This window comes from Varroa destructor, unplaced genomic scaffold (genome assembly GCF_002443255.2).
Source record: "Varroa destructor unplaced genomic scaffold, Vdes_3.0 BEIS01000001.1, whole genome shotgun sequence".
Lineage (NCBI taxonomy): Eukaryota > Metazoa > Arthropoda > Arachnida > Mesostigmata > Varroidae > Varroa > Varroa destructor.
The window spans coordinates 48,255,901-48,281,364 of record NW_019211454.1 but is presented as its reverse complement, the minus strand read 5'-3'; the positions used below and the strand labels follow the sequence as shown (position 1 = coordinate 48,281,364).

General features: G+C 39.8%; 1 long non-coding RNA gene across 1 annotated transcript; it reads left to right on the top strand.

Moving 5' to 3' along the window:
• Window positions 1-22,777: 22,777 nt before the first annotated feature.
• LOC147758744 (uncharacterized) lies at window positions 22,778-24,916 on the top strand. The gene is made up of 2 exons (XR_015318917.1): window positions 22,778-22,948; window positions 24,652-24,916. It is a non-coding gene; the product is annotated as an uncharacterized LOC147758744 (long non-coding RNA).
• Window positions 24,917-25,464: the final 548 nt, after the last annotated feature.

Below are 25,464 nucleotides of genomic sequence, written 5' to 3'. Positions count from 1 at the left end.
CCGAGCGTTGATTAGATGGTTTCCGAAACTATGACATTACCTTCGGCCAATAAAGATCCATATTTTCCAAGCAATCCATATTTTCCAAGACTCAAAGCATCAAATACGTGTCTATCCAAAACCATAGAAACAACAGAGGAGACCGACTTTAAGAATAGTATATATCTTGCTTTGATCTTTTCCTATAATGCGAGGCTTTTGGCACATCGTGTATTCTTTGTTCCACTCATATTATAGCCGTGAGTTTGCTGATGCAAATTTGGCCGGGAGGAAAAGAAGTTATCAGCTCAGGCGCTTGTTGCGAATGACTCTTTCAAGACAGACACTGAAAAATCCCCTTTGCGAGTTGAAAGTAAAAAAGATTCGATTTTGAGATGTCTGCTTAGGATTGGACACCAGCGCCGATGTGGGTGTGTAAGATGAAGCAAGCACCACACTCAACGAAGAGACCCACACGTAACGCGCGGACCAAAGCAAAAGAAAACTCCTCAGGTGCAGACGGATTTAGCCAACTTGGCCTAAAGTCAGAGTAGCTCGGAGAGTTTCATCCAGACTTTCGTAGTAAGACAATAGGCATTACGTAATCGAACGCCGAATGGCTAACCAAAAAAAAGTGAGTCAACACTTCTGCGAGTACGGATGCGAGCACAACGTAAACAGTAGTGATAAAAAAACCGCCAGCCTACAACTGATACTCGCCTCGATTTCTGGGTTAGCAGAAGTAAAACCTTTGACCCAGGCGGGCAATTTGTTTTAAATAATAACTCACTATTTTTACTTAAAAATGGGTACATCTGTAAGTACAAGTTCTTTCCGATGAATATATATCTCAATTCTGCAATAAAAAGAACGGATATGTGTATCCATTTAATTCGGAATAATTAGATGTTTCGCTGCAGTAACTAAAATAGATGCATTTTGCAAGCTACAAAGGAGGCGTAATGCATGATGGACACTAATTTCACAAAGACCCTGACATAGGGCAACCACCTGTGCCTATTACTTTGCTCCGTGCTAGCTAATGATCCACCGTGAGAAAGAAGAAAGGGCACGGAAGGTAGGGGGTATTCCTTTTAAGCAAATTATCTCGTGCTCTTCAACAAAAGCCACATGCGGCACGCCCGAACTCATGTGCCGTTGATTCAAAAAATTCCGGAAAGAAAATTTTCAGCTCGAAAATAGGCTCGTGGATGATCCCTCCAAAGGTAAACAACGACAGGTTGCGAACTGTGCTGGAAGCCTGCCTACCTCTCTGTGTTAACACTTATTTTGGTGCATATAAAGGTGTCATACCTGTTCATTTATAGGGTAAAACTTATAGAGCAAGCAAACTGGACAAATAGGTACTACATGATTTGGGCAAGGAGGGGCACGTTACAGCAGTGACCCATTCCTACAGGTTCTTTACAATAGTCGCAAGGGTCACTGGATTATTAGGTGGATGTAAATGAACCGACGGTATATAGCCGAAGGACACACGTCCAGCTGCTGGCCAAAATTCGTGAACTCTGAAACGCAAACGATATCCACTACAGCTTTATCAGTTTTGCTTCATCGATTATCCTTCGGCTGAAATAAACTGCCCACAATTGGAGAAGACGATGAAAAACTCTGCATTAAAGCCACTCACACAATGCTCGATTTCATTTAGCAAGAAACACGGGGGCAACACTGTAAGGTTTCAATACTCGTTTCGGCCGGCCACCATGCTCGCCAGATATTGCTCCCACGAATTACTGCCCTTTTAAACTGGCCTACTTCTTATATATATATGTATATATGTATGCCTTCTGTCCAGCCGACGCAGGCCGAAGGTATTTGATGTGTACGAAGTAAAACGTGCGCTCGTAAAACTGCGTTGGAATTATTCATGAGAGTTATGCTGTATATTTTGTAGGAGTATGCGGTTACTCGTTATTGTTAGATCCATGGTAGCGTATTATTAATCCGAGTAATTTTCAGTTCTGGTAATGTTACATTTCAGTTAGCGTCAGTTACAGAGTAAAGCATCTCGTATATCGCTAAGAGCTTCATGCTACTATTAATCGCAAGGATTCCGCATTATCAGTCAGTGTCATGGTGGCGCTGGGCACTGCCGATATCCTGAAGGGGAAAGTGAGTTCTTCAACAGCCTGCCGCCGCAAGCTACAATAAACACACGAACACGAACGAGCTCGTTCGCGTTCTCGGAGATTTTACAATCCCTGCTGTCAGCTTTCAGGTACTACTTCGTCTCTTGCTTAGGAAGATGTGACAGTATGCGTAACATACACTCTCGTAGACAAGCAAGTTGACAAAGACCCATACAATGTCACCTAATAATAGTGGCACTGACGGAGGCCCGGATCCCTATCGAATACGCAACTTTATGGTTGTATAGCATTACCGTATTCGGGCAAGTTGCCCGATGCTTTCGGACCCTTCGGCAACTTCCGGTGATCATTCTTGTAGAAACGCATTTCAGTGAGACGACGCTGCACAAAACAGAGCCAATAGAGAACGCTGTTATCCATCTTCGAAGGCAATATCCGGCTTGCAACTTATAATTCATCTAGTACTGTGAACGTTGCAAGAGATGATCTGTATATGTTCTATAACACGGATTCTACATTTAGCTCGAGAAGTTTATCGGAAACAGAGTAACTTGAGTGCGGCTAAATGTCGCATTAACGTTTAGCCCAATATAGAAATCACCAATAGTTGCGAATCTGAAATTCAATGTTCATTAACTTCTGTTTACATTGTCACACGGATACATATTGTGGTGAACGAATAATATTTGAACGGGGGTCTTACTCTTCACGATTAGCATCCCATGGACGCTCTGATCTTCAATTTGTTCTCGATAAAACCGACTGAATACATATATACAAAATCACCTATCCATATTTGAAAATCCTTTGTAATGATTCCACTTTACTGTCACCGAGTCTATCATATTATTTACTTTGCAACTTGCGGACGACAAAATAAATAAAATAATACTCCTTCTAAGCTATTTCCATGAATGATTTTTCATTCTTTAGATACGAATGGTTCGTTCTTCGACTCTCGCCATTATACGTCCGCGGGGCTTACTAAGAAATACATGAGGTCTGCCCCACTTATCGACTTCATGATTTTGCCTCATAGCCGAATCTTGTTACCTGTACCAATTCGATTTGGTCGTATGACCGAAGCTGCCCCCAATCAGGTCAATGCGATTTTCACGGCAGCCTGGACCACACCCACATCGAGAAATGCCTAACCCAGCTGCTATTGTATCTGGAATTTAGCAGTGCGCGGCAGATCTTGTTTAATTACAAAGTACACCTGATACTTTGATTCTTTCATTAAACGTTACTCAAAGCGCCTTGGCGATAAAAATTTCTTGAGGCGCCATATTCTAAGCACATTAAGTAATTTCAACGTCAATATATAATAATAGTAATGTATAGCATTGTTTTTATCCAGGGGCGTTCACTGACGCGATCTTTACTTCGAAGAAAATTAAAATTCAATATTTCACCATAACTATTTCACACAACGAAATTTGCTTTCTCTGCACGAATCTATGATGGGTGTTTTTATTCGTGTATATGTACAAAGCTGAAGAACACGTTTCTGAGCTGGGGTATGCTCAGTTTTTTCATGTCGAAAAGTTTTTTGTTGAAGAACTTAGATGTTTTGTTGTTGTTGACAGTTGACCTTGATAATGTTATTGGTCAGCCTAAACAATGAGCAACTTCTTGTTGTCAATACGATGTTCTATTAAATCCGTTTAATTACTAGAGTTTGCTTTGTTTGCAGAATAAAGCCGTGTGGCAATCCAAATGTTTTTGAAAATGTTTGCGACAACGGGAACACATCTGTAACGCTAGTTATGAAAACTTATGCCTTCACAATTTTTGACATCCTAGGTATACTGCAATGAAAAAAATCCCATGATTAATATGAATTTCCACTGATAAGTATGAACGACTAGTAAATAATAAAAAATCGAATATCTTTCTACTCATCTTCTATGCTATGTCTATATTACAGCCTTATTGAAGCTCCACTATTATTATTATTCCGTAGCCTCGTTTTTGTCGCCATTTCTAATTCAAATCGATATATGTGTTGCTGTCGATGATGTTTGCCTGCAATCCTTAAGCAGCCTTTGAATCTGCTGTTTAGGTCGTCAATGAAATATTGATTATAAATCTTAATAATAATAGTGTATTTTAGCAAGGTGACTACGTTTACATGATATCGTGGTACATGAACTTCGTGAAGTCGTAATCCAGGTTCGAACACACGTATATGAAAATTTCCTTCGTACTGGAGATAGCCCATCGACGAGCGGTTTAGATATATGATGGGAAACACATTGATAATGTGTTTCCCATCATATACATGGGGGAAATAGATTGACGTAATATTTATCACGACATCCTTATGCGCTTCTAAGAAATGTTTTTATCGTTAATTATCACCTAATTTAACACAGGTTTTATAGCCACGCCTTTTTTTTGGCATTTTCTTGTTTTCTGGGTACAACAAATCTATGATAAAGATTTTTGCCTCAAACCCTATTATAGTGTATAATTGCGCTAATATCACACCGTATAATGTCTGCAGGCTCGTCCTCTTTGACCAGTTAAAACAATGGCGTTTCAACCTTTAAAACACTTTACATTATATGTCATACGATGCATAAGAGGCCTGTTGATGCTCTTGTTAATTACAATACGGTATATCTATTGTTACAGAGTGCGTTTTTGTGTGTACGATCCATAGGTCGACTGATGTATATCAGTCGGTCGTGTTGAGATTTTCTTCACCCGTTCTTGAAGATCATTCAATGCGAACTAGCGTTTGAATTAGTTGTACAATCCACTGGTCCTTATCTCTACGAGTGCATTGCTTAATTTAATTGCCTGTAGAGTTTCTGAGGTGATTAGAAGATTAAGCTCCTGCAGATAAGGCTACGTTCCTAGTGGAGCTCATCACAATGACAGAAATCTTTTAGAAAACGCAAGCTGTTTTTAATGCTCTTACCTAGATGGCCTAAATGAATATTTTGTATGTATTGCGCGACACTGACAAACTCCATATTATAGCAGCGTAATAATGAATCATACAATGTTTTTTTTAACTATACGATTTCTGCGATTAGTAATCGACTCTCACACGTCAGCGGCGAAAAATGACATGATTGGATCGGTATACTAAGATAAAACGGCTGTATCGTATAAAGATACGAGGCGCGAGAAGGGAAAACTGCCAGCTCAAGGAAAATCGATAAGCCCTTCGAATCACGAGATACCTTTTAAATCGGTGAAGTTGATATGGCCATTGGAAGCGAGAATACGGTCTAAGAGAGCATGCTGAGCAGTTACAGCTAGATCTAGTACAGATGTCTTGAAGCCTATAGCTATCGGAGGCGCGTATCAGGCTAAGAAATTTTATGTAAAAATACCAAGACGATTTACAGTACGTGGGTAGCCGACGTTCTCAACGACACCCCTGTCTAATCGACGTATGTAGCTGGCGTTAAAAAGTTTACCATTGTCTCAAGCGATTTTTTTATTATTTCCTCATATTTTCGACGAATTTATCGGTGGAATCTCTCAATGATTTGGCGGAATCGTAAAACTGTATCAGCAAATGCAAGTAGTGTTCTCTCTCCGCTGTTGTTAGTTATATTTGCTATTCGTGCGCATCGTTGTACCAGGTACGGAACCAACATCGACCGCTTTTGCTATTCGTTTATAAACATTTTCCTATTGACTTTCCTATTTCCTATTCATTGATGGAAAAAAAATCGACTAATAAGGAGACATGAGTAGGTTCCTTCATGTGCAAAAAAGGATAACATTTTCTTCTAATGTCAGCCTTCAATAAGGCTCTTGTTGCAGACTTCAAAAAATGAAATTCAGCCAGCCCTACAACTGCAATTGAAAATCCTCGCTCATCAAGTAAGGGTACAGTCGAAAAAAAAAAAAAGGCTTAGCCGTTACGAATCAGGAGCGGAAGCCATGGAACGACAATATAGAAAGTTCGGAAGCTCTACAAGTAAACTATGCCAGATAAATCACTTATATAAGGTATACCCATGTTAATAATCCACCTTGCTGTAACATAGTTGGCGGCAATAGTATCCCAGAGCAGACTTCGGTTTTTGGTTTATTATGGCGCACATGCGTTCATCCAGTAGGTCGTAGTGTTAGAGAAGTTGTTTTTCAAAACGAAGCCTTATTATTATGGCCGAAGCAGGAAGTTCGCCTTCGAATATATGAGCTGTTCTTTAATAGCCTCGCATTGAATAAACGTTCACCGAGACTTGCTTGGATACCCCAAATTGCCGGTTTATTCCACTGCCACCCAGTATGGGGCTGTTAAAGTGACCGAAGCATTTTTGTGTGAAAAGCCACGGTAATAACAAAGATAAAAGTGCATTTCTGGCCGCCCTGGTATCTCAAAGCACGTCCTGACAGCCAAATTGACTATCGCTTGAATCGTTTACGGGCACAAATACGCGTTTTGCGTGCGAGGTCAGGTTGAAGCTCTTTGAAAACCGCAAACAACAAGACATTTGATCGGTATTTGTCCTTTATTTACTTCGGAGTGCCCTTAAGACCTCAGCAGCAGAGGCAGCGGCCGATGCTCGATTCTTTAGCAATGAAAATGTGGCAGTGCCGGCGGATACGAAAACTCAGACGCGGGCACCAGCACTGGCTCGTCCATGATCTAGAAAATGTTTTTTTTTTCTGCAAAAAAACAAACTTTTCAGCCAATTGGCGCCTTGTGAGGGCTATGTCTACTGAGAAATAAATCACGGCACAGAGAAGTCTATGGTGATATGAAAAGATGGTGATGAATCCGTTGTCGATAGCTACTGTATCGTACGGCAGGCTATGTCCCTTCCAGCAAAGTGAAGCATACGCTTTGCACTTGCTCATTACAGCAAGGCTGACTGAGGATGGGAGGATATTGTGGAATAAGGACGCAGTGTTGAACGGCAGACATTTAGAGGAATAAGGGCTCAATGTTGAACGACAGACATCTAGAGGAATAAGGACGCAGTGTTGAACGACAGACATTTAGAGTAGGTAGATTACCATAAATAGATGGTGACTATGCCTGATATGGCAACATCGGCTCATTCATTGTCGTTATTAAGACGGCGCTTAGAAATACGGATAAACATGTTTTGGTAAGGCGTTGTTAGTGCTTTAAAAGCCAGACGGAAACGGTGACTGAAGCTGGATTTCGTAAATAAACACATCGATTAGAAACGTCAGTGTTAGCTGAATCAAAGTACAAACGAATACTTGGAGAAAAAAGTGCACCCGAACATCGAAATGGTTGCCATTTAGTATGTAGCCGTGATGGCTAAACACATATAAAGCCAACAAGAACATCTTGCCTAAACAAGACTAAACCGAAGTGCATAATGCTACTGATTTGTTGGCACAGTGTTACCTCTTTGGGTATATGTTTACCTTCCGACATTTAAAAATTCTAATTTTTATCCTAAAAATATCGATGTTATGACTTGATCGGTTCAAACACAATAATAAAATAGCCTATTTTAAACACGTTACCTCGTGTAAGGCTGGTGAGAAAGGATAGATTTGTCTGATGCGTAAAACGGTGTGAAATGCCTAAAGCGATTATGGACACAGCTCGCTTTTGTTTGGAGATTCAATCAAACAATGCCTAATGTAAATAGTAAGGAAACAAGAAGCTTTCGAGGGTACCATAACGCTGAAGTACCTTGCGGGGTAAAACGTTGTGTCGCTTCATCAAATCGCAGTCTTATAAAAAGAAGCTTTCGAGGGTACCATAACGCTGAAGTACCTTGCTGTAGACTCGCGAGGTAAAACGTTGTGTCGCTTCATCAAATCGCAGTCTTATTTATAAGACAACAACGTTTTACCCCGCGAGTCTACAGCAAGGTACTTCTTAGCGTTATGGTACCCTCGCAAGCTTCTTGTTTCCTTACTATATATATATATATATATAATTCTATTTGCAAATGGCGTGGATTCATGCCTTACAAACCTGCTTGGCCCGACAAGAGAAACCTATATATTGAAACATTGATTTCAATACTTAAAAATAAAAAGGACAATTTTAAGAATTCGAGTTACGACATGTTTTTTCAGATTTGCGTATCGAAACGTCGTTTATATAAATGACTGGAACTTAAGAAAACACTTACTCAAAGATTGGTAATGACTGCAAACGTGATAATGAGATGCAAAGCGTAAACGATTTTTAGTGAAGTATCTTTTGCGAAAACGACAGAAAAATTTTTTTTTTTAGATTGCGCCCATTAAAAACAGCTGCGGACATATTCAGTGATGAGTACCGACGTATTAATAAAATTCATGTTTAGGTTTGATTAATTAATTAAGAAGTAGCAGTTGTTTATGATTGTTCTTGATAATTATTGGTTATGGGCACAAACCTAACAGCAAATTGTAAAATGGAAATTATTCATAAATGCGTTATAGACTGAGCCTCGATCTACGGCGTTATTCGATCTATGGCGTTACGATTTATTACCTTCAAGCCTATAGGCAAAAGTAATACGCGCCCCGGAAAAGACCACCAAACTCAGAACATAAAGTAACTCGCTCTGTTGTTGATTAGGACACTTATGCTGTTCCGACGATAATTCAGTGGCACCGCGTTTGCTTTTCTAACTGGGGCTATACAGAAGTCCATCTAGGTTCAAATCTGGTAGTGGAGCCACGTTGATCCTTCAGCAAAGGTTCGAACAATAGCTAATGAATATAGAAATTCCATCTAACGCTTAGTTACTCTAGATTGTTCTGGCTGAGCCAACCTAGCGTAAATTAAGGCCTGCCGTGGAAAACACGGCGCAGAGTCGTCTATGTGAAAAGTTGGGGTATCTATGGTGCGTTAAAAAGGTATGTGCAGTAGGTTCTAGTAACAGGTGTCGTCTGCGATTTACTCGCTTTGATAACTACCGGCTATAAATGCTTCAAATCTTACGCCCGGTACTGCAATGTGTCAGAGAGCTTGGTCTTTCCAGCACGATACGAAGTGCCTTCACGCCCGAATTCGAATTTGATCCATCTCTCATACAGCTACATAAGAAAACTTTACAAATCCCTGAGACAAAGCTATTTGTTATCTAATCAACCCAAACGAATTACTGTGGCGGTCAACATGGGACGGCATCCTATGGACGAGAAGAGAGTCTTTTCCCCAATCGCTAAAAAACAGATTAGCACAGCTGAGCGACAAACGAATGCGAGTGGCAAAAGCCAACCGAATACTTCGTTCCTTCAGGTATATCTGGGTAATATTAGTAGAAGTTGCGTAGATAATTCTTATGTGATAGCGGCGGATGATACACTTTTAAAAGAAGTAAATCACCCTTGCCTTTCTCACTTTACACAGTAGATCATCGTGACAATGTACTTTTTTCAGTTAAGGCCAATTTGATGACGACACGTAATCGCAAAATTTAATCTTCGGTATCTATTGTGACCGCACGCACCTGCTTCTTTACCGTGCACAAGAATGTACGATATGTACGAAGAACATGATTAGAGAAAAAACTGGATAAAAATTCTACAAACGTGTCATTAGTGCCAGAAGAGCACGCATTGACATTGCGTGTTGTAGTCTTGTAGAATTAATCGTCGATTCAGTGGCAAGCCGTCTGCTACAGAGCCTTAAGTCGTCAAGGATAATGCAAACAGATACGATCCTGGAGGTGGTTCGCCGTCTGATCAGATGTAAACGCAGCTCCGGTGGTTGATCTCGAAATTTTTATTTTTTTGGGTACCTAATTTATCTTTTGAAGTTTACGTTCAATTCACTATGGTAGTACAAATTTAAGCACTCAACTATTTATGAGCTATGTTTGCGTGAGCGTGCTGCTTTGGAAAAGGGGAACAGCTTGTAAAGCACTATCTTAGATTAAACTAGTTAACAGTAAATTCATCTCCCAGTTTGATACGTCATAGTGATACTAAAGAAAGTAATATACATGCTACGAGATGGTCCTATGTCTTTCCTTCCGTCTGGACTACCCTGTTGGATAGGAAAATGCAGAGAGCGTTCAAAAATAGCGTCAATCCCACTTTTGACGAACGCTCCTAGAGCATTCGCGCAGCCACCCTCTGGACCGCTTTGGGCTTGCGTGCAATTTCAGGTTCCGCAACCTGCAAATAAAGGCCTGGGTCACTTATCGAAACAAAGCCCCGCAGCGACGCCAGGCATACCAGCTGAACCATCGATGGGGAAACAAAAGAGCGATTAAATAGCTTGACAGGCTGGCCACGCAATTCTTTTATTGAGCCGCGAATTTGAATTAGATGTTGCTCTTATGTTGGCTGAAGGGAGTTCAGTTGCAGAGTGCAGGGGCGTTGTTTGATGCATTATGATCTAATCTTGTCTGGGCTGAATTGTCAAGAACAAGTTTCGAGCTTCCTGTGGACCCATGTTCGAGAGAAGTGGAACGTGCGCTAACGAATTGTGAACTGAGTTAGACGATATCCGTTACCACGTGGCCAACGCGGAGGCAAGCGACGTTTATCTGATAACCTAACCAGTAGCGATTAGGAAAGGAAGGATCTGTTGTAGAGGATAGTGCTTACGCAGTGGACTGTGAAGATTCATCGATGGTAAAACTAGATTGTGTGTAGTAAATCACCTTGAAAGTGTATAGACTTCTACTATATACTTTTGTTTACTGAAGATTTACTTTATTGCTATTTGACTTGGATTTGTTAAGTATGCAAAATGCATAATAAGATTTCCTTAATAGCCTTCGAGACAAAATTAATAGCTTTCTTAGAACAACGCAATTTTGTACGATGTAGGAATTATATTTGCGTGCCATACGTTGATATAGTTATTAATGTTCTTAATTTGTTAATAACTGTGACAGTTGTTGAGCGGTCCCTGTGACTATCGAACAGAAAAATTATTTTTTCTTTAATGAACCAATTACAAGAATTTAATTTTACATGTATTTTTATTTGTGTAATAGTAATTATTATCTAAATAGCACGTGTCCTGTAATGCGTGCTTCTGCCACCATTTCACGTTTGTACCAATAGTAACATTGCCAGCTATTTGATATTAAGCGTAGCATTTACCGGAAATATGGGCGATCAAGCGGTGACAAAATCCACAGGTAAAAATCGAGATCGATTAATGAAGTGGGGCCTATCGGGCAGTGAAGGGTTGTTTCTCTACCGGAAACGAGTATGCACTCAATTCCAGGGTTACCAAGCGCTCGAGTCCAAAGGTTTAGTCTTCTCGCCACACTCGCTTCCCTATTCGAACGTTGCACCGCAATATGATTTGTCGGTAAGTAGTGTCTGGTAGTAAAGTTTGTCAAAACGTACACCTTGCAGTTCAAGATAAAAAATACAAAGAAATACTCGTTCAGTAACGCTTCAATTAAACTGTAATGCGCACGTACAATATAGAAGTCTACGACCGATGATCCTTTGGCCTGTTCGAGGTGAAGCTTTCCGTTAAGCATCGCACAGTTGTACCGTCGCGCCGCTACAACGCACAGAGCTTCATTCATTTACTAAGCAAAGGAAAAACGTGCGACCATTAATGTCTGCTAGATGGTTCTCAGGGATGTTACTATCGAAATACACCCGCAAGGCCTCATTATTGGCGCTGCCGGGGAAAACGTTTACTTGTGAACGAGAGATTGATGACGCTGGGTTTTCCCATTCATTAACGAAGTCTAACAATCTCCAGAAAATTCACATTTTATTTATCATCTTGTGAAGTTATATTGTGCTACCAACTGTAAGCTAATTGTCAGAATGCTGGCAATACGTTATCCATGTATTAAACCCATATACAATGCTAAATATCCATGTAGTGTCCAGTCTGATGTTGCACCTAGGATTTCACATACGTCCGTTGTATAAGAATACATGTGATGTACCCCGAATTCTGTCTATAGAAGTTCAGATAAATATTATTTAGAACTGTGCAGTCGGAACACGATAAATGCTGTATACAGTATAGTTATCTGACTCACTTTTCAGCTAAATTACATCAGACAATGATTATTATCTGACTACTAGTATTTTTTTTTTTCGCATTTTGTCTGTAGTCTTGATAATCTCTATAAAAGTAGCCCCAAGACCGCATGTCAACATTGTTTGGCGCAATCATTTGCCACGAGGCATCTGTGCGGATATGCTTGCTTTTCATTAGCTTTAATTCCATACCGTAATTCCGATCTATCTACAATTTGCCCAATCAATATATAATAGTAATAATAACAGTATCTAGCATTTATAGGGCTCTAATGAGGGATCTATTTCGTTTATATGCAATCCGTTCATGAACATCACAGAAAACACTCCATTTTGAGCACACTACCTAAATTGAATTCAATATAAGAGCGAATCCAAAGCACCAAATGAGACGAGACAGACAGATATAATAACAAAAAAAACTCGTTTTTCATTTGGCTCGGCAAAGAGTTTGATTTGAAGCAGCTGCAATCTAAACGTAGCGCGATTCTTTTCGACGAGAAATGGCGACATCTGTGAGTGTAACCTAGGTAAGCCTTTGAGTGCCCCTGTCCTGACAGACACAAGGAAAAGGATACGCTCCGTTAACTTTCCTCTATCCAACGGTAGACGCAGGGCTGAGTGAAGTAATTGGAGAGGGTAGACGTTGCATAGCTAGCGAAGGCCGTGAATAACAGAAGATATCATTTTGGTTCCGCCTCACGATTATGCTAATAGTGTTATACTACGGAGAAAAAGGAATGACAGTACCAGCTAAGCGAGTTCGCCATCGGTCAGAGCGAGCGATGTCGCAGGTTACGAGGAAGAAGGCCGCTGGTTATCTCTAAGTGGAAAATGTAAACTGGTAATTCTAATAATAATAATATTAAGGATGGAGCGGTACCCAGGCACAACAGCAAGTGACAACCTCCTCCCTTCATCTTCCCTAGATGTGAGGGCATTGTCGAAACGATAGGCGACAGCGACATAAATACTGATCACGTGACACGACGCATCAACAACAACAAACAAAAGATGCTCCCAACGAAAATATGTTGTACACTCTTTTCGGAGCGGTGGAGCTGATCCTAGGGGTTGCGACGGCCAGGCTGTTCCACATAGGCTCACATGTCACCGCCCTTCGCGCTCCTTACAAAGCAAATTAATGACAGCGACGTCATGCATGGCAGATGTTCAGGGATGATTTTGCCCCCCTACCAATCCAAACTTCCGGCCGCGCTAGCGGTTGGATGATCAGTTTTTGTTGCACTGCTGCTCTGAAGAACTTTTGTCATGACAAGTTTGTTTGCCAGTTTACGTATTGTGCTCCTCTGTACTTTCGTCCCTGGTTAATGATATCAATGGTTCACCGACCACCCATGGTAACAGCACGGGATTACCACTCCACACAGTCTGGGATAGGTGGTTAAGTAATTCTGATGGTCGCCAGTCTGATTTCGGATGTCTTTGTGTTGTATTTGATTATTTGACACTGTAGGATATATCTAACTTGCATACATCTGAATAATATTTAGACAATGCGCTCACGGGGTGCTTTGCATTGTAGCTCATTCCTTCACCTGCACCTTGAGGGAATTTGAAGTATACTTGGGGAAGATCACGTTCGAATTGACTATTTTGTCCTGAGCAATTTGCCACTTCAGACAGAAATCCTCATCAATCAAACGGGATCTAGCATGGCCACCACTGAGCGAAACGTACAGCCTTTTACTTTTTCGCGGCCTAATAACAGGCCCATTGAAGAGCATCCGGTGCCTTACAGAGTTATACACATTTTTCATTTAAGCCAATCGCTCTGTAAGCAGCATTATTTATTCCTGACACGTGTCAAAAAATTGGCATACAAGCAGCGTTGCAAAAGTCAAGTCCGGTTAGGATACTGTATAATAATCTTCCTTTTCGAAGTCTTCAAAGAATAGTGCATCCGCCAAATGTGACGGAATCGATGAAGTAAGACACTGAGTCATTGCATACAGATACGGATCAGTAAGTTGAGATACGACTAATATTTGACAGCGTTCACTGCGGCGATATAGCATCAGTTTCAAATCAACAGTCATTTTTTACATATACATATATAATAACTTAATCAAGTAAGCAGATTCTAACTAGATCGAAATTTATCTAAATAGTCGTTGACACTCTGCAATCAGAATTTCTGTTAACAGTTTTCAGATACACTTCGACTTATTTCCTACAGAATCATAAGTAGCTCCAATGAGATACTTGTTGGACACGAACGATTGTATATAAATGAGTTATGCTAAATTCCTAAGGCCTGCAGCCACACGGTATTCATCCCATCCAAAGGTAAAGGAAAAGCAAATCCTTTTCGGTGATGAGGACGGCATCGTTCTTGTTCTTTGAAACGTTTACGCCTGCTCTTTCTTACAGCTCGTAAAGAAAAAAAACAAATTAATCATTCAACGAGCTAAATACTAACTCTAACTGGTCAAGAGAATGGGACTGGGTTACATTAGCATAACACACTGTTTCAGACGAGTAAACAACGTCCTCGTTTGTTACGGACCGGCAAGCCACTTAAACAGAGTCAAAACAGTAAGGATGGAGTATTTCTTGGTAGTGATAATTGCCATACGAAACGATTTCTATTTTAAGCTAATTATTGACACTGACTTTATAAAGGACTACCGTGAGCCATTGTTCCCTCCCACTTGCGTTTTTCCTGCGTCCTTTTCATATAGCGAAGAAGAAGTGTCGTAGACTTGGCGGATGAGGTACTCAGCTCAAGGGACATCGTCTTACTGCTGCGCCAGGCAGACAGCGACATAGACGGCGCAGAATGGCTCTTGGAATTGCTATACAGATTTGTTGCAAACCACCCTGTACGTTTAACGAGGGAGTATTGTTATTATATGGTAGCTCACAATGTCGTTGACATCCGGTCAACATGAACCCTGGCGTAATTTTTTAAAGCAGAAATATTACAGAATAGGTTTACCCTAAACAAGCGTTCACTAAACTTTTGTGAAAAGGGCGACCGTATTGAATTCAGCAAAGGTTCAGCTTCTAATTAAGTACCTATGATACCGCAGACATAAACTATTAATTGTCTCCGTACACTGTGGCGTTATTAGTAAACTAGCTTTTTTTAAAGATCTTTATGCCCCTATACCGGACTAGTGTTTACCCTTAGGAGTATATAGTACTAAAGCAAATTTGATACTTCATGAACTTATTTTTCATCTTTTCTACCTTAATATAGAATTCGAGAATAGGAAATAATTAATACCAAATGAATTGCATTTGGACGGGTGGCTTTCAGTAACTTCGACGCTTAAAAATATACGACATCTGTAATTATGACTGTGATAGATTCAGTTGGCTCAATAAGCGTAAAAAAGGGCGGCATTACTAGTATTTCAAATTATTACATGCGCTTTTATTATTCAAAATTTATCTAATTTCGCTTGCAATCATTAAAAAAAAATCAAAATCACGAAAAACACCGAAACGTTAGCGCTGTTCAGGCAAAGAACTACCCAGACAATATTGCCTTACTTTACCGCTGTTAATGTATATATTGGCTTTTAAACACGAGCTGCTGTAGATAGGTCCGTGCATTTTTCACAACACCTATGTTCAAATATCTAACGTTGTACTTATATAATTTCCCGTAGGCGCCTAGCCGTTATGGCATAGACCGATATGGTACATTACGCCAATATCTCGTGGATGGTCATTAGGTAGTCATGCCAAATCTCAGAAAATGAAAACCCTTGTTATTCAATCATATTCTATACAATGGAGGTGGCTTCTCGCTTATGGAAAACTATCATCACTTTGTTTTGTGCCTACGAACTACCTATGTGATTTTCCGTATTTACCGCGGACCCCGAATTACAGTCTAAACTGTAGTATAAGATTCAATATGACTGTCTTGATCGATTCGAGAAATCGGCTGGGTCATAAATCAATGATTTCCGCCTAGGCCAGCCTGCCTGTGGGCCTAGCAAATAAATGCAATTGTGCGAATAACTACCAGCTTCTTACTGTCCGTATTCCCAAGTAGTTTCCTCTACCGGAACCGTCTTTGGTCGAAGAATCTCACTTGAGGAGAACTGAATAGCTTTAGGAGGCCGAATATTCTGTATCTCTAGGATTTAAACGAGAAGTATATCCCCAGCTCGGAACACGGCGTCACACTAGTCTACAGCTAAATCAGGTGATTTTGCTGTGATCTATACATATTGATGTGGTGGTCGTACAATAGACGCTTATAGTACGAAGACGAACCCGCATAGAGGTCACGTCATTTTGTCACTCCGAACCCCTCTGATAGGCCATTCTAGCCTACCATCTTTGCATATATATGAACACAATAAGTAAACTAAAATAAACAGCTACTTCTCTAAGGCCGTGCCGGTTAATTGTATATAATAATAAAGAGTCTAGTTGATGGCCTGCCTAGATGTATATAATGATAGCTGTGCTCAATCAGAACTGGTGTTAATTCAGGTTGAGCTTAAATTTTCTAAATAATTCATCCCTTAGCTGTTGTACTGTTTATTTAACCGATGACATTTGTTGATGTCGCATCTAGCTTAAAGTAAACAATCGAGTTTTATGAAAACATACCAACGGCTGTTCTGTTGCATTAACCCGACGCCGCCTATCTATTTTGTATTCCTCTTCCAGTATGACTGGGGTTACATTTACCCTAATATTCCACTGCAGTTCTAATACTTGTTTGCAATAGGTCCTTGACGTACGCCTTCCTGATTTAGTCAACCTATGATAAAGCGTTAGTATCCGCGCTACATATAGACAGTTACTCTAATAATCTCTTCTAGAGACTGATTGTGCCTAGTTTAAGCTGAAATGTTACTATTATATTGCAGTTGTTCTATATAAGTTACTAGGCTCTTTTATTGAAATCTTTCTCATTCAGTTTGGCTATGCTGATGGACGTTTCTCGACTTCTTATCGCAGTGTTATTAATTATTTTTAATTATTCTATAGCAAATGAACAATTTTGTTATTCACTATAAAATAACGAAATTATTATTCTTTTTTTCCAAATTGAATATTTGGTCCAGCTTGAGGAAGAAATAGGTGTTGAGCAAAAAAACCTTGAAACTGAAAAGTTCCAAACTGTTTCTGAAAAAACTGCCAAAATAGTCAAAGCTGGCCAGGCTAACATTACGTTGTATGGGTTGAAAAGATACTCGTTTCAAAATAATACTCTCTCTCTGATTACCCATTCTCTTAATAAGACAGTGGGGGTATAACGATGGCCAAACCTCTCCAGTAGACCGTTTAAGCTCTTTTTTAGCGTTTTTTTTTCTTCTTTTTAAGAAGGTAAAATCTTTACAAAACATAGCGCGAATACACAACATTTTATTTGTCTACACTACCTCTGCAAATGTTTCGCTGCTAGCAAGCAGAAAATGGCCCACTTCTAATGCTGTTGAATGAGGTAAGATGCTGCCTCTGAAAAGCTTAAGCTTCGTCGAATTCCATTATATCAACTGCTTTTTACTGCCAATGAATGATAGCACGAAAATTCTGCTTCGACAAACGGTCCGGTCCAGGGCGATTTCTATAAAATTTTTCGTTACATTCCCATCACTGCACGCTCATCGAATGGTGTGCCCATCACCTATGGCTTTGTACGTCTAACTACCAAATGGCGTCATTACCCTATACGGCCTATTATACTTCGTCTTATAAGGATAGCAAAACACTTAATTCTTTCCTTTGGCTGTTTTGTAAGTGCTTAGTACGCAATATATAGACTATCTTTAGCAACAAGTGCTGAAAATTGCGTAGGAGTTAAGGCTAGAGACGATCCTTGGCTCGTGATTAGGAGCATTACCAAGTGTTCTTCTCCGGGTATCAAGTAAGGGCAAGGTACGAGAAACTACCTAGCTAATAGCGAGAATGCGTTCGCACCTTCAAATGTGCCAATGCTAATAAAGGATCATGGCCAGTGCACGAATCATGATCGGTCTGCTGCAAAAGCCGATTATCATCATTTCTTCACTTTACCGCATCGTCCCTCCTTAACGAATGAGTATACGTTGTTAGAGATGGGCTTCCACTATGCACTATAGTACCATAACAGGACTCCGTAGGAATACAGCTACCATCCCAAAAACTGTTCTGCTAAGTTGTCTGTTTTTTCGTTTGAAAGCGATAACAAACTGATCGATCTTTTATTATAACGTCGTGATTTTATAGTAGAGAAGCCACTCTAATGCTGAAAGTATTGGTACGGATTCAAAATCGTTTACATTTAGCGCTGCTCTGAGTAATTGAAATGGATATTGTAAGCAGCTTTATGACATTTGCTTTATCTTTAGGAAACCATAGTAATCCTGCTGTTTACATCCTATAAACATACTTTTCTACATTTCAGATATGTGTTTATTAAATTTTTATTCTAATACATACAAATATGAACAGAGACCTTTTGTTTAAGTAAAATGTACCGTTATTATCTATGATCGTATGTTTAATGTTAGTTTCTATTGTTCTTTACCCTCTACAACTGCCACATCTCTACCTTACAAAGACCGATCGCATTAATATTTCTCCGCATGTTGAGCACTGACCTTAATCAGCTGACGTATCTAGGTAAATCTCAATACTTTTGCGGGATATATGCCAACGATCGCATTACTTTGCTTCAGTTGACCTGCCCCGACGCCTATTACGTAGATCTTCCTTTCCACCTTTCTAGGACTTCACACTCAGGTTAGACGCGACGAGAACAGATAGATAGATAGATAGAGTAAAATTAAAATCGCAAACAGTAAAGCTAAAGCAAAAATCAGATTGTAAATACGAATGTCATCATCGTGGCGCTGCGGCTGTGCTAGCACGAACAGCTAATCATCACGACGTAAGCGTCTAGCAGTTGCGATGCATTGATTTCGTCTGCTAACACGTTTATTGTTAGATAATAATCAGACCAATATGTCGCCCGTCGACCATTCTAAGCCAACAGGCCACTTTTCACTCTCTCTTAAATACTATTCTATTGGATTATAGTTAGTGGCCAAGTTACCAACTGGTTAGTCAGTTATGTCAAGCGCTTGATAATATATGTCTTCTAGCCTGTCAAGGACACGAGGAAGTGGAGCACGACTGGTTTTATGAACGTGATTTACTTTATTTGAATATATTTGACACCTTAGAGCTACGAAGAAACGAGCGATTGAGGCTTGAAAATATTGGCCTGTTACTGTGGGGTCAATTGAAAGCGCGTTCTTGATGGCGCGCACATGTGTGGTAAAATCGTTGTGGCTGTTTGGAAAGTTACAGCCTTACGGACATAGCCTTTAGTAGACAAAGGCTAGAAGATAGGTATCTAATACATCCGGTGTCATAATCTTTATGGCGAATCACCTTTATAAGCACTTGAAGAAAAGAGAAGCCAATGAGAGGTATTGAATCCTTGAACAAGACGCATTCTCCATTATTATTATTATTATTATTATTATAAAAAGAACAACGTTCTCGTTGCTATTCTTTAAAATAAGGAGTTTTGCGTGTAGCGCATACCGCAAGGTGAAGAGATTCACTATGAGTCATTGGTTAAGACAAACAGAACATAGCAGGATACAGGAATCCGGCCAGCGCTTGCGCCGTTATGGTCTAAGCGACGGATTTTACGTGACCGAATCATTTTGCTTAGAATAAAGTACGTACAGAAACGGAGAGATGTGAAAATGCTAGGCTTTCACTAAATGCTTTTCAATATTCTGTCCGCTGAAGGTTCTAGTTGACGGTTAATCGTTAATTTTTGTTCATTCAATTAAGCTATATTAAGAATTGGTCACGCTAATCAGATGCACCTATCCGGCAAGTTTACAAGGCATATTAACAAACGTTTTACTTCTAAATTATACCGCGTGGTCAGTTTACTATGATTAAAAGGCCGTAAGCTTTTTTCTTTCAGGGACTCGGTAAACGTACTTTTACCGTGAGTTAAACCTCCCCAGAAGCTCGTACAGCCATTCCTGCAATGGATTCCTTTTCTCTTCTCTTTTTTTTTTGCTATTCATTGTCTAACTTCAGCCTGGCCTTGACAAGAGAAACGCTAAAATTATTGGCCTATATAATTACTGACCTCACTGAGATAATGCGAGGAACTTTCGGCATCTGAGATTCGTATAGCTCGATATTATTCATGGCCGGTACAGAACGTTAGGCTAAAACTAGACAAAATCTTCTATAGCAACAGCATGAACAATTGCAGAAAGCGTTGGTCCTTGGCTTCTATCCCGATCAGGTAGAACAGAAGATGCAGCCTACATACAGTATCCGTAAAAGAGGAGTAAGGAACTAAGAATGCTTCACTCCTTCATTCATTAAGCAAGCAAATATGCAAAATACGCTTATATCGCGCCAAGTCTAAAGTCTATGCGGGTAAGGGTCATAGGTCGGTTCAGGCTGGCCGCCCCCTAAACCTTCGCGGGTGGCATAACACCATTGTAAGCTATAAAGGACTGTAACACACAAACCTATTCTACCCACTATCTTGTATGCAGATAGTGATGACAAAGCCATGACTGATGAGCCTGCAGAAGCTATCTTTTTTCCATTGGGTAGGCTCGTATTCGGAAGTGATTAAACATTGGGCATAACTATACTGGCCGACAATGTTCGTCATTGATGCTTTATAATATTGCTCAACGTAATACCTAGCAGCGTATGGTCAAAAAAAAAGAACAAGGATTTACAACTAATGAATAAACGATGTTAACTTGGCAGTCATCGACTTTAGTCATAGAGAATATCTAACAAGAAAGCAGGCAAGATCATCTAGTCGTGCATACTTATATATATATTTTATCAATTAAATTCTTTCATTTGATTCACATGCATCTCATCAACGTACGTGCATGAAAGCCGATATCTAGACGTCACTTTAATTTATACCGTCAAGTATAATCTGTAAGAGGGATAGCCACCCCACAAACGGCTAAATAAAGTATTATGAATATGTTTAAAAATCCTTGAACGATGACTTGTTATTATCTAACCTTAATCCGTCAATCGAAACACCTTAGAGACGGTTATATCTTTGTCAATATCGTAACTAAGCCTTTTAACTTTCCTCATGATGTTGCGAAAGACGGATTGTTCCTCTCAGCAGGCTGACCTAGTCACCGCCGTTGCTACGCAATAAAGTGTCTACCACTGTGAATTGCTATCGATAGCTTACTCGCAGAACGTAGCTTGTCAGCAGAATTTGCTGAGCGGACTTCAGAACCATCCGATAGCGCCCAGTTGACGGCCGGGAAAATGCCGTTCGTCAGTGTTTTTCAAGTTAATTCATTTCAGACCTGCTACTCTATTCTCGAATATATAGAGTTTAATAGAACGGAGAGAGAGGAAACAAGCGGGACCGACGTCGACTGAAGCTCCGGTGATGTATGCGAATTGCGTATGAGCTCACGTAAATTGATCTAGATTGCTGTGGCATGTGAAAACACATATGCGCTGCTGCACATGTAAATAGCTGAACCCCGCTATTTACTGGAAAAGAGATAACATGTTTAGCATTTGGAATTGGTGATTAGCAATAAATACTGATACCAGTTTGGTAAAGAATTCAACCCGAATTGACAGGGTTCGTTGGTCCTCTTGTCGAAAATAGCTGCTATCATTAAGTAAGGTACATGAGCGAACAATAAAAGTGGGAAGTTTATTTGAGTATAAATAGCAAAATATCTCTAAGTCAATGTGAACTATAGCTCCCACGAAATGCATGTACGAAGGAAACGTCTTCATCGATTTCGCGTGCACCTCGAGAGCTGAGACCATCAAAGGTTGCTAGATTACCATTAAATTTCGCACTAGAGAATGTAGAAGGTGGCCGACCGAACCATAAATAGCCTTTTCTCCCATAGGACGTTCACAACAAGTAAATTTAGTTATGGAAAGTTTCAATCATACCTCAATAAATGCAAGTTAAATCAAGTTACATATGTTTAGTTATTACATGTCCTAGCAAAATGCCTAGATGTTCTCCCGTGATTTTTACTACAGATCGTCTTGACTCGACTTTAGTGCTAAAAAAAAATGTAAATAACATATAATTCAACACGCATTGTACCAAGTTAGTATGGCTGTTCATTGAGAAGGTTTGTCATTCTTGTCTTTCATCGATGTACGTTTTATACGTACCATTTGCACCGTAGAAATCGCGTTGAATTGATGTCGCACGAAATCTGGGATATAGAAAGGCGGAGAGTGCGCGAAGCAGAAAAACGTTCTACAGGCTTCGACAAGAACAAAAAGCAAAGTTGTGTAAAAAAAACATGTTGTGGGGTCGAACAGCGATGGATGAAGCAATCGATTACGTTCGAATCACTGCTCGCCGTGTCGATGGTTATCGACGTCGTTGACCGAGACAAAGGGATGTCACAATAGCGAAAAAAAGCATTGAGAAGCGTATACAAGTGGCAAGATCATTAAATACGAGACGGATAATCGGAAATCACTAACTAGTGATATGTAATTGGCGTATACTATACGCTGAACGTATATGCCGCGATGCTAAGCTATAACCTGGTTACTAGAATCAGTTTCGTATGGAAAGCAGAAATCTAGAGCAAAAGTCGGTGAACAACCATCTAGTATTGTTGACCATTGGACTGTTGTTTACAGCTTCAAAATCATGCGGTTCGTGTGCTATAAGAAAAGCATAAACATAATCGCCGTCGCGTCGTCGTCTGCAGATGATCAAAATAGAGTAATCATCGTGCGCGCCATAGCAGCTAACCCGTAAAAGGCGTAAACAGCCATAGAACGTTGCTTTACGAAAAAAAACAAACGGTTTTTGGCGGCTGCAACTGCCAGCAACTGCTTTTCAAATTGATACCGAGTTGATTGACGACGAAATCACTAAAGGTCTCGGAAACTTTCTATAACGTTACGCACTACTAAAGGTATTCTGTGAACTAGAAGCTTCCCATCTAACGTTAACTAACTCAATTTGAACAACAATGAACAAGAAAAAGGCTTGTCAGACGCTAGCCACGAACGATCTAATTGCAGAAACTTTTCAAATATTTTTCGGTCTCAGAAAGGGACTACAAGATTCGAGACAAGCCCAATCTCAGCGTCAGTTTAATCTAAAACCATTATAAATAACCAGTTTCTCTCAACTGGTTTCTTGTAAAACCGCAGCAAAGTTGATATGGCATATAATTAGACTAAACTCTGTAATAAAATTATATTTTATTACAGAGCTTAGTCTGATTATATATACCTTAATGTGTATATGTATAAAGTAACCACTAGTCGATTAAATCAAAAGTACATATATACATGAATGGAAAAAAATCGACCGAGGAGCTAATCCGAATTCATTCAATGAGGCTGATTCATTTGTGGATAAGAGCCCACGTAGAGAGTCAAGATCAGTTTTTCCTGCACTGGGTACGGGCTATCCGAAAGCGCAAAGTATACATTGTAGAGCATGTAAGACTTTCAAATTTCGTGGTACAGAGATTATGTACATAACTGAAAAGTAGGCCCAATAGGATGCAGCCGCGTAGGGCGTTTCGAATGGACCTTGTTTTTCGAAAGGCCGTGTAGTAATATTTTCTTTAAATTTAGCTCTAACAGGCGCGACACTTCAGACGGTGGCCGAGCTTGTCGCTGCTTCTCAACAATTGTATGCATTATTTGCTTAGGGTAGCTGATTGGATGACAATCGCCTTGTGTTCTACGTGTTTTAATGGGTGCCTGTGTCTGTACAAATACGTGGGTGTAAGGCTATGATTATTTGAGCACCGGATAGAAAGATATCGCATTCGAATATCTATATCTGCATATTTCACGCAACGCGGGCTTTGCTCTATTGGAGTATAGAATCTTTGAAGTAACTGAGAATTTTCAGTATATATATATATATAACTTCTAAAAATTAAACTTAAAAATACCCCACTGCTCTAAAACTTTCGTTAAGACTAACTTGCACAAACCTTTTCTACATAATGCGAATTTGCCGCCACTCGTAATACAGCATATTGCACAGCTAACGTATTAGGTAATGGCAGATAGCTGAATCAATCGAGCAGGACGATGCAAAACGTAGAAGTTTGAACAGATTTGTAACCGATTCTGGCACGAAAGGTGCTAACGAACTTAAGCCTAATTATTCGCTTTGACAAAAACAATCAATGTCTAGACTAGAACTATAATACCTGGGTAAAAGGAATCGGTATAATAAGGAAAAGACGAAGGTGCTTGCGAGTGACAAACTGTAGGTAACGTAGCAAGCGTGAAAAAATACTCATTTTATCCAAACTTCCTTTATATGTATAAAGCTAGTCGTAATGAATGTCTATTTATAAATTGTACACGTTTCCTAACGAGGAATAGGTGTACAAATTCTCGTAGAGCGATATCGATGTCGAGCTACTACGATGTAAAAGCTTACAGAACAATGTCGCGCCGATCTTTACCCGGCTTCTCTATTTTCTTGTCCGCTTCCATGCGACGTTTGCGGCATTGCTCCACACGGACTATCAAATGACTGCAGGGTATAAGGCCAACCATTGCACTTTTGATGAGACTATTATTGATATTACAGCTATATAGCTTTCTTTTACAATTATACTTTGCATAATAATGTAATTTACAGCCGACAGATGGGTAGGCCCGAAATACGGCAAATACTGACGTTTCTTTACCGGAATCGAGGCACATCACTACTGCGACTATGGAAACATCGCGGAAGAATCGAAAACTAGGGCATAGGCCTAGGAAGAAGACTACCAGGCTTCGCTTAATACCACAGAAATCGAAACTCTTTGCTAATCTCTGTTCACTATAAGCATGCATATCTCATACGGCCTGCGACAATTTACACCCATATATAAAAAACTGAATAAAAGATAGCAGACGAATTCTGAGCCCTTATTCCTTAAACCAATGACGTTATATACGATTAAATTTGGAATCGCGCTACGCGTGATGAAACTTCTACTGTATAAAAACAATTATATAGTGTCTAACAGTTTCCGTCGTTTATACATCGCTATTTCCCATTTGTTGTATAATACTTAGCACAACTAGCGGACGATCATCTCAAATCATATACTATGGTAGTTTATGTCAGTTCTGGCCCATTCTAACACCTAAAGAAGCTTCCTTGTATTCCGTTATCGTTTTATCGAAATAATGTTACCAAGTTGAATTCGAAAAATGTCGATCTTCATCAGATGGGCTCAGTTACGTAATCCCTCATGTGACATACAATAAGACACTAGCTCATATAACCTATCTTAAGCTCGGTCAGAGGTTAAATTATTCTTCTGAATTTGTGACGTTAATTTTTAGAACGGAGTACCACTACCTGCTAAAGTAGTTAATTTAGATTTTTGTGACTTCCCTCACCGTTGATTTTTGCGTCGTGCTTTCAAACCGCTTCTCCTTCAACTGTAATTGACGAAAT